The 9,856-nt window shown below is 43.1% G+C and overlaps 1 long non-coding RNA gene across 1 annotated transcript in view; it reads right to left on the bottom strand.

The window, feature by feature from the left end:
* The window catches only part of LOC108796675, a 20,226-nt gene extending 14,046 nt beyond the window's left edge, over positions 1 to 6,180 (bottom strand). Inside the window, exon 1 of the long non-coding RNA XR_001941827.1 lies at positions 6,170 to 6,180. This is a non-coding gene — a long non-coding RNA (uncharacterized LOC108796675). The remainder of the gene's footprint in view (positions 1 to 6,169) is intronic.
* Between the last annotated feature and the right edge of the window lie 3,676 nt (positions 6,181 to 9,856).

The raw sequence follows: 9,856 nt of genomic DNA, 5'->3' as shown, positions 1-9,856 counted from the left end.
TTATTTATTTTTAATTATTTGTTATTTATTTTTATTTAATTATTTATTTTATTTGTCTTCCATATCAGTAACTCATCTAGTAAAAATGAATAGACCATTAAAAGATTTTCCAACCATTAAATGAGATTTCCATGCAGTACTTTTTTCTCCCATTAGATGTCCCTAGTCTGATGGTCAGCATCATTTAACTGACTTTTTCTGAGCCCAGGTCATCCCGAACCCGCCCCAAGTCTGTGACTGGACAGTGATGAGCTCATTGCTCTGTCACTTTGCTCTCACCTCCTGCGCTGTGGGGTTTAACCAATTATTTTTTGCACCTTAATTTTTAATGAGCGATAAATTCAAACACAAGGGGCGAAGGGGGTTCTTCTCAGTTCGCGCGGTTAGGGTCTGGAACTCGTTGCCACAAGCAGTGATTTCAGCTAATAGTGTGGAATCGTTCAAGAAGCTTTTGGACGATTTCCTGAGAAACGGTAATATACAGGGGTACAGGTACTCCTAAAAACGAGATGACTCGGGGATCTTTACACACACACGCACACAATAGGTTGGACTTGATGGACATGTGTCTTTATTCAACCTCAAATACTATGTAACACAGAATGTGACGGAGATGTGTCCTCAACCCCCTGCAACTTGTGAGTGCCGGCCCTTTAAGTGGGCTGTGATGCGGGAGGCCAGTAGGAGAGGCTCCCGTTCATTCATTCACGTGATTGGCTGCACAGTGATGATGTAATCAGAAACCTGCCCTACCAGCTCCCAATCGCCAGTAGTTGACTGTTGGCTGTCAGGGATCACTAGGTCACAGTTCTGGGAATGCCCATTGAGTATGACCCGGGTCAACACAGCAACGCATATACACGGCAAATGGATGTTAAGGCCCACTCACCATCCTGCACCCTATATACGTTACGTGAGGGTTTAATCTATATACTTTGTGCTAAAAAGTGTTCCTCTTTCAAAAAATTTAGTGGTATGCTCTGCAGGGGTGGAGCTATGCTTCTTTGGTCGCTGATGTAAAATGTGAACCACAACTTTCCACCATTAGCCACATCTACTGCACACAATATATATACAGTATATTCTGTATGTATATATGATCACAACAGTCTATTCTTCTTTAATTTGCTCCAATGAAAAGTGACAGGGGCAAACAGTCTCAAATTATATAATGAATAAGTCCCAGTGGGTATTTTCGAATGCCCTCTTGTAATGCCGTATGATAGCCACTAGTTGGAGCATGACATATAAATATTTATTTCCGATCCTCATTAGCTCCATCTAGTGGCCATAAAAAGTACTTATTTCCTGTGCTCCTCAGCTACATCTATTGGACATAATAAGTATTTATTTCCTGTGCTCCTCAGCTACATCTATTGGCTGTAAGTGTTTATTTCCTGTGATCCTCAGCTCCATCTAGTGACCATGACTTGGTATTACAAGATGACATTCGAAAATACATTCTACTAAAATAAAAGAATATATGTTTTGTGCATTTCTTTGCACAGAAAGAACATTCACAGAGAATTGCAGGGCCAATGGCTCTGCAAATTGTTTGTAAACAGACCCTGGTATGTGTACTTCATGCATTTTAGGCATGTTATTTACCTGTAAAGGCCTCCCTCTTGTAGACCTGTAAAGTCCTCCCTTGTGTAGACCTGTATAGGCCTCCCTTGCGTAGACCTGTTTAGGCCTCCCTTGTGTAGACCTGTATAGGCTCGCTTGTGTAGACCTGTAAAGGCCTCCCTTGTGTAGACCTGTATAGGTAGGGTTGCCACCTGTCCAGGATTCACCCGGACAGTTCGGGGTTTTGAATGCTGTGTCTGGGTTTTTACGGCAACAGAAACCCAGACACAAGATGTCAGGCAGACAGGGGCAACCAAAATAAGATAGGAGCTACTGGCCCCCCACTGTCTCAACTGTGATATTTCCATATCAATGGGTGGTGCTATTTACATATGAATAAGCCACAACTCATTCTCCCCAAAAAATTACCGCTCGTTGCTACAGCGTTCGGGTTTCGCTTGAAGAAAATGTGGCAACCCTATGTATAGGCCTCCCTTTTGTGGACCTGTAAAGGCCTCCCTTGAGTAGACCTGTATAGGCCTCCCTTGTATAAACCTGTATAGGCCTCCCTTGTGTAGACCTGTAAAGGCCTCCCTTGAGTAGACCTGTAGGCCTCCCTTGAGTAGACCTGTATAGGCCTCCCTTAAGTAGACTTGTAAAGGCCTCCCTCGTGTAGACCTGTATAGGCCTCCCTTGTGTAGACCTGTATAGGCCTCCCTTGAGTAGACCTGTATAGGCCTCCCTTGTGTAGACCTGTATAGGCCTCCCTTGTGTAGACCTGTATAGGCCTCCCTCGTGTAGACCTGTATAGGCCTCCCTCATGTAGATCTGTAAATGCCTCCCTTGTGTAATCAAAATCCCTGATGGCATCCCTGCTGGGTGCCATCCTAAATGTGATATTAGCAGCCCCAGCAGTCTCAGAGCTGCCATTCAAGTGGCACTACATAACCTGTTACGTATCTTTCATGGGAGGAGCAAAGGGCAATACTAGAGAGCGGGGTAGGCAAACCTGCAGCTGTGGTGAAGTAAGAAATCCCATCATGCATCTGCCACTGGGAGTCACGCCGGTGGTTGTCAGAGTCTTGCAATGCCATATGGGATTCGTAGTTCCAAAGTTGAAGTTTGCCTACCCCTGCTCTATAGTATTCCCCTTGGCTCCTCCCACAGAAGCTACATAACAGGTTATGTAGGCAGGTACGGGGGAGCTCAGAGGAGCTAGGCCTGCACAGACATTAATTAGGCACTCCCAGAAGAGGAAAGGACTGTGACGTGCAAGGACGGAGGGTGCTGTGAAAGGGAAACTGCTAGCAAGTTCAGAGGCACATTGCAAGTGAATAAAAATAATTTATGGAGAGGAATAATGTTGCAAGTACATTTTTAAAATACGTTCCTGTGCTTTTATCTGCAATATATGAAGCTAGTGACAGGGTCTCTTTACTTCGTTCCCCATGTCAAAAATAAGTTTTTTAATAAGTGTATATATAAATAATTTTTTTTTTTTTTTGTCCAGAAGGCATTGTCAATCACCAGCATCTGGTGCCGGTAGTTACAGGTTGTATTTTTTCTCGGTGTATTTGTTGCTCACTGGGGGTTTCCTGGTGACATCAGGAGGAGAATATTCCTATACAAGGTGAAACAATACCGAGTCATGCTGCAGGAATGTCCGTCTTTCAGGCTCCCGGGGTGATCAAAGTCCAGTGATGGGGACGCAGGTGCGGGGGAAGCCCAGGCAGGAGCACATTTGTCTTAATACAGAACAAAGGAACCGTTTTCAATGTCTTCTGAGTCCTGGAAAGTTACAGGAAGACATCTGCAAGGCAACAGAATTATGTCATATTCCACATCACTATCTCTTGTATTCTCACTGTTGTATTTATTTATTCTCACTATATGTGCTGCTGAATATTAGTTTATGTAAAATAGTTATGCGCCACCATCAGATGTGCCCTGTGAGTTTTCGTATTCCTCTACAACGGCCAATCAAGCACTTCCGCATGCCCCTATTAGACCTCATTTAAACATGTGGCAAGGGGCGGTAAAACAGGCGGTTGATCTGAGTTTTTACCGTCCCCCTATCTTTCCCCCGGACCAACCACCTAAAACCGGAGTCTCCTTTGTCTTGTACACATGCTGCGGCTAATTTTATACAGCGTGTCCAGAGGTGGGAAGTTGCCTGAAATGACCCATTAATACCAAAATTTTGATTCAATATCCAACATGTCTTGTTTGGCAGGTGGAGAGGCTTGCCACACATAACCATTCTTCACTTCCTTCGAAAGCTATGGCCTCAGGCAGAATCTTCAGCATCCAACACTCATGGCTATATCGGATGCTTGGTGTAAGAGACTTACCTGCAGACTGATTCCTGCTCAAAAACGGCACACAAACAAGCATGCACTCCTTTTGTAAAAGTTCCTGGTAAAAGCGATTTAGCACGTGGACGCACGCATATTGGATTGTTTAAGGTGAAATGTAATGCTCCACAATCAGATGTGATGTGCAAGACTTTGCTTTCCACCAATCAAGTACATCCACGTGTCCCTATAAGACCTTGTTTACACAGGCGGCAAAGGGGCGGTAAAAACAAGCGGTTAATCTGTGTTTTTGCCACCTTCCACTGCTGGACCAACTACCTAAAACCTAACATGGTGGCCACTCTGCTTTGTACACATGCTGCAGCTAATGTTATACAACATGCCCTGAGGTGGGAACTTGCCGGAAATGACCTAGCAATACCGGAATTCTCATATAATATCCAACATGCCAATACAACATGTCATGTTTGGCAGGAGGAGCCGCTTTCCAAACACGACCACTGCAGCCAATGGGAGCGTGCTGCAACCACTTGCCATCCTCTTTGGAGCGCAAGCATTCAGGAGGTGGCAATATTGCCTTCCTAATGCCTGCAAACCACTGCTCAACTGTGCTCTGCATAGCGATTCATCGCAGATCGCTTTCCAGGGGGTAGTAAAAGTCAGCCACAGGTGTAAATGAGGTCTAAGTGCCATGTTGAGGTCTTGGGTATCTCATATAAGGTACACTGAAGATGTTTATCTCAATTTTGAATGATAGTTATGCTGTGTATGCTGTTAGATGCACGTAGTGCCTAGCAGAGGCTCCTGATAGGAATTGTCCTCGTGGATAAACATTTCAAAGAAAAAAACTTGTCAGTGTAGCCAAAATTGTTACATGTTGTTCTCGTACAAGCTGACCCCCCGTGGATCCACGCGTGTGACATCATAAAATGTCAAGCACAGTGAAACGTTAACCCAACCTTTAGTGACGAGCCATCCATCAAGTCACAAGTGCGCTGATAAGCTATATACACAAATACTGAACAGTACTTGTGACAATCGAGAAAACATTTAGAACTGGGACGTTTGAAGAGGATCTTGTATGTTTCCCAACAAGCACAGGGTGCATTATTCAAATGACTGAACCAACAGAGACGGGAGTGTTTTTCTGGTAACACATGGAATACATTGGTCTCCAGGCAGGAAATGGGCTTTTATATCTGTTCCCCAGACATTTGTCCCATTGTTCCGAACAGGAAGTTCAGTGACACTGTTTCCTGAGATCAGCCTAACCGTGTAACAAAGAAGAACTGAAATATACTGCCAGGACTGGCTGGGGGAGCCAAATTTATTTTTACATTTTGAATATTTAAAGGGATAACTAAACTCACCTCTAAAATTCAAGTGACACTAAACTCAGGAGTTAAATCTTAAAAATACATTCAGGTACCTTAACTATTAACAATTAACAATAATATACCTTATTTGTGTATCACTCGGCAGTAGATCCTCCAATCATCTCTGAATTGGTGCTGACACTGTCCTTACTTCTGGAGGGTGGCTACTTTTGTTCCCCATGGTCCCTGTGTGTGTTGTAAAGTAGTCACCGCTCTAAGTTCACTCCTGTGATGGACTACAATCTCACGTTTAGTTTACTAATTTGTATTGAGATTGAAGACCATCAAAGGAGTGAGCTTGGAGCGGTGACTACTTTACAAAACACATAGGGACCATGGGGAACAAATGTAGACCCCCTCCAGTTTGGTGTCACTTTAAAACTGGTATTGCCCCTTGGGTTGTAGGTGTTTTCACAACTGCCTATTAGTCTCTGACATTGATTTACAACACACACAGGGACCATGTGACCATCCCAGTATACTTAACCTAAAAAGAAAATATATTAAGAATATTTGTTTTTGCCTCTATAACAGAGAATGAATGTTCAAAGATATTTGCGGTAGACAAGTGCGGATCATTTCGTTCCGAATCATAATTCGTATAAATTTTCTGAAATTCGGACATTCAGACACATCCGAATTTCCGAACCCCAATTTACGTTTCTGAATTTCGGATTCCGTCCGAATTTTGTTCAAAAAAGAAATTGAATCGGACATGTGACTTTTCTGGCCAATCAGATGTGTTTTTCGGTCTAATGCATGCGACTGGGTCTGAATCCAAATTTTTAGCATTGCATTCGGGAGTGTCAGAACCACGTACCTTAGAGGAGTCTGAGTTGATGAGGAAAGCCTCTCTTGCAGCTCAAGTCCATGGGTTCATGGTACAGGGAACAGCTGAAGACCAGTCAGCACTGGAGGCTAGAATGTCACAGCCTTAAATAGCCATTTAGCATGAAAATCTGCAACACGTACATGCACACGTCAGCGCGCACGCCAGTGTGTGCACGCCTGTGCAGAGGCGCCCGGCGGTGCACAATTTTGTAGGCCCACGCACATGCGCAGGTGCCCATGCAGGATTCCGGGCACAAGGGCCAAACTTGGCTTTCTGACAGTGAGCTCCCGAATCTATTCTGTTCTGTAAACCTCAGCTTTAATATGGCTCCCAGACCCATATTGCTTTCTGGAGCTCCCGAATGGTATTTGGAATTTCGGACACCAGCTTACATGTCTAATTCGCAGGGTGAATGGCTTGTTTATAAACAGATGGCTAAGTGTCCACAAAAAATATGGTGATATTGGCCAGTCTGCAGTCTCATGTCTACGGGTACTACCGGAAACTGCCAAAACGTCTCACAGGGAAAATTGCTTTCTGGAGCTCCCGAATGGTATTTGGAATTTCGGACACCAGCTTACATGTCTAATTCGCAGGGTGAATGGCTTGTTTATAAACAGATGGCTAAGTGTCCACAAAAAATATGGTGATATTGGCCAGTCTGCAGTCTCATGTCTACGGGTACTACCGGAAACTGCCAAAACGTCTCACAGGGAAAACAAAAATTCAGAGAGGTTCAAGTTTTTGGGGCAAATTCATTTTCTTTGCCTAAAGGTAAACCATCATAGACTCCCCTGACCTACAAAACATTTTAGATGGTTGGCTGAGCCAAGTGTTTATTTTTTTTGGGACAGCCAAAGGGTGGTTGACTCCTGCTTGTACTTCTCATAGCTACACTTGACTAGATCTTGACTTTGGTGAACAAAACGACTCCTGCACAGTTGGTGATGGGTGCACTTGTTAGTGCTAATCAGTCAAGAACTCAAAAGTTGCTTAGAGGGAAATGAAACAACTCGTACTTAATGATTACGTCCAAGACTGCAGCAATCAAATTCTAATTAATCTGGCTTCTCTATTTTAAGACACTCAATAATTTTCTCATTATTCACAGCTACATTTTCTTGGTAAATCTCTTAAAATAACAGAAATGTTCTTGCAGTTTTTGGAACCTAACACCAATGGCTGGAGGCGAAACAAGTATGACATTGCGGAATGTGAGAGGCTTCTATCAGCGATCTGCCTTTATATAGGAGTTTTCTCTATAGAGATACAGTTCTGGAGCCACAGGAATGCTCTTAGGAGCGAATGAGGGATGCCGGTACCTCTAATGGAGAAAACAATTAGGTCATTATTGCTTCTTTGATTCTAAGTGATAGGATAAATGGATCAAATAGCTTTGGTGATGCACAAGTGATGCACAAAATTGAGAGTATCCATTTGCCTGAAATTAAAAAAAATAAATTGGAAGGGAAATGACGTTTTTTTTTTTAGAAGGGTCCAATGAGCTATAAATGGCTCCTGGGGGTTACAGAAGCTCCTTTCACCCATCCTGGACCAGAGAGGAAATGCAGACAATGAAAAAATATTGTAACAATATAAGAGGATGTGTGATGTATCATCTGCATATTCTTATGTTTCCCATAGGCTTGGTATCAAGACTTTGAGGTATCACTTGGGGAATTGGGGTACAATTTTTGTTGGCATGGGGTTCATTATTCCATAAAGTAGCACTTCAATGGGAGCAAAATTCACTCCTACCTATGTCAACCTCTTTATGAATTGGTGGGAGGAGCGCCATGAATGCCTTCAGAGCGGACATAGAGTTTTTTCAAGATACATTGATGATATATCAATGATCACTTAGAATATTATAGTGAGTATGCAGGGGTTGGGGAATTGGGGAACATCTTTTGTTGCCATACAAGTTTTTGCTTGATGGGGCTCATTATCTCCAGAAAGTAGCACTTCGAGGGGAGCAAAATTTGCTCCCAACTGTGCCAACTTATGTACGAGTTTGTGAAAGGAGTGCCACTTCTTTGGAGATGTCAACTCCTTTAGATCGGATATAGTGTTTTTTTCAAGCTACATTAATGATATATAAGTTATCACTTAGACCAGGGGTAGCCAAACTCTGGCCCTCCAGCTGTGGTGGAACTACAAATCCCATGAGGCATTGCAAGATTCTCACAGCCACAGACATGACTCCCAGAGAGTAATGCATCATGGGATTTGTAGTTTCACCACAGCTGGAGGGCTGGAGTTTGGCTACCCCTGACTTAGACCATTATAGTGACTATACAGGGGGTGGGGATTTGGGGTACAGTTTTTGTTGACATACAATAATTTTATGTTTGATGGGGTTCATTATCTCCATAATGTAGCACTTCAATGGGGTAAAATTCACTCCCACCTATGACAATCTATTTATCGGTTGGTAGGGGGAGCAGGGCCGGATTTACTCTCTCTCTGCTGCCCCAATGCCAGGTTCCTCAATGCGCCCCCCTGTATACAGGCTGCATAAAAGTGATCTCTGTGACATCACCGAGATCACTTGTCAAAACAAGCGGCTGCTTCCCCACTCTACATTTAGCCTTACTTGCCCAAAGCAGGGCTAAATGTAGAAAACAACTACCCACCCGGTGCCCGAAACTGCATGTCCTGGGCGTCGGGAGATAGGAATTGCACACCCCTGCTGCCCCTCTACTCCCTGCTACCACGAGGCCCGGGCCTTAGTTGGTCTTGTGGGAAATCCAGCCGTGAGGCGGAGGGCCACGTCTTTGGAGATGTGATCTCCTTCAGATCGGATACATTGATGATATCATTTTTGTAATTGATGAGGGTTTGGAAGTGTCCTCTTGGAGGACTATTGAAATAAAATCAATGCAATCTCAGTTTTACATCTGAGGTTCTGAAAAGTGAGATACTCATTAACTTGACCTAACTCTTTGAGGGAAGGTGGCTGAAGGCAAAATTCAGGTGAGTACTTATCACAAGCCAACCTCCAGGAACTCACTCATCCATGCAATCAGCTGTCACCCCAGATATGTTATTAAGGGGATTCCATGCGGGCAGTTCATTTGAATCAAAATAAAAATCAAGTAAAATATAGTACTAGCCTGGCACAGATATATTTTGTATCCAGTCCCCATGTATTGTATGGTCAGCCCATGCAGAGTTCCTCTTCCATATTCTCAGTAGAGATAAGACCTGAATGTGTTAAATGTATTTATATCATAACCAGAGAGATTTTGCTGCCTCATTTTGTATATTGTTCATGAACCTTCCTTGCTCAGCAGAACGGTATTACTCCCTGCTGTGTGGCTCATTATATAATGTCCGCTAGGTATTATTCTGCTGAATCAAGTATTTTGGAGAACTTTTAAGTGTAAATGGCTTTGCAGTATGAAGCCGGGTCTTAAACATCAATGCTGCAGTTCCAGTTTAATACAATAACTTAATTCCATTGTAAGTCACCTTAACGGCAGCAAGAGGATGAAGAATAACCAGGAGAAAATGATTGTTACTTTATATTAGAGCGCTTCTTCCTATCTCCTATTGTTCCGCTAAAGACACCGATTCCTATCCTGGAGTCAGGGACAGTATCTATTATGTTACTTACCAGTTTGGTTGTGTGACTCTCTCTCATGTGATTTCACTTCTTTACAGCAGAACTCCATCCAAAAATAACAAACTAAAAATGATCATCAGCCCATTCAAAGTTAAAATAAAAAGGCAGCCCTAATGATTACACACATTATATATATATA

This window comes from Nanorana parkeri, unplaced genomic scaffold (assembly GCF_000935625.1).
Source record: "Nanorana parkeri isolate BGI_ZX_2015 unplaced genomic scaffold, ASM93562v1 scaffold1149, whole genome shotgun sequence".
In the NCBI taxonomy this organism is placed as follows: domain Eukaryota; kingdom Metazoa; phylum Chordata; class Amphibia; order Anura; family Dicroglossidae; genus Nanorana; species Nanorana parkeri.
The sequence above is the reverse complement of the archived record's forward strand: the minus strand, read 5'-3'. Positions and strand labels throughout refer to the sequence as shown.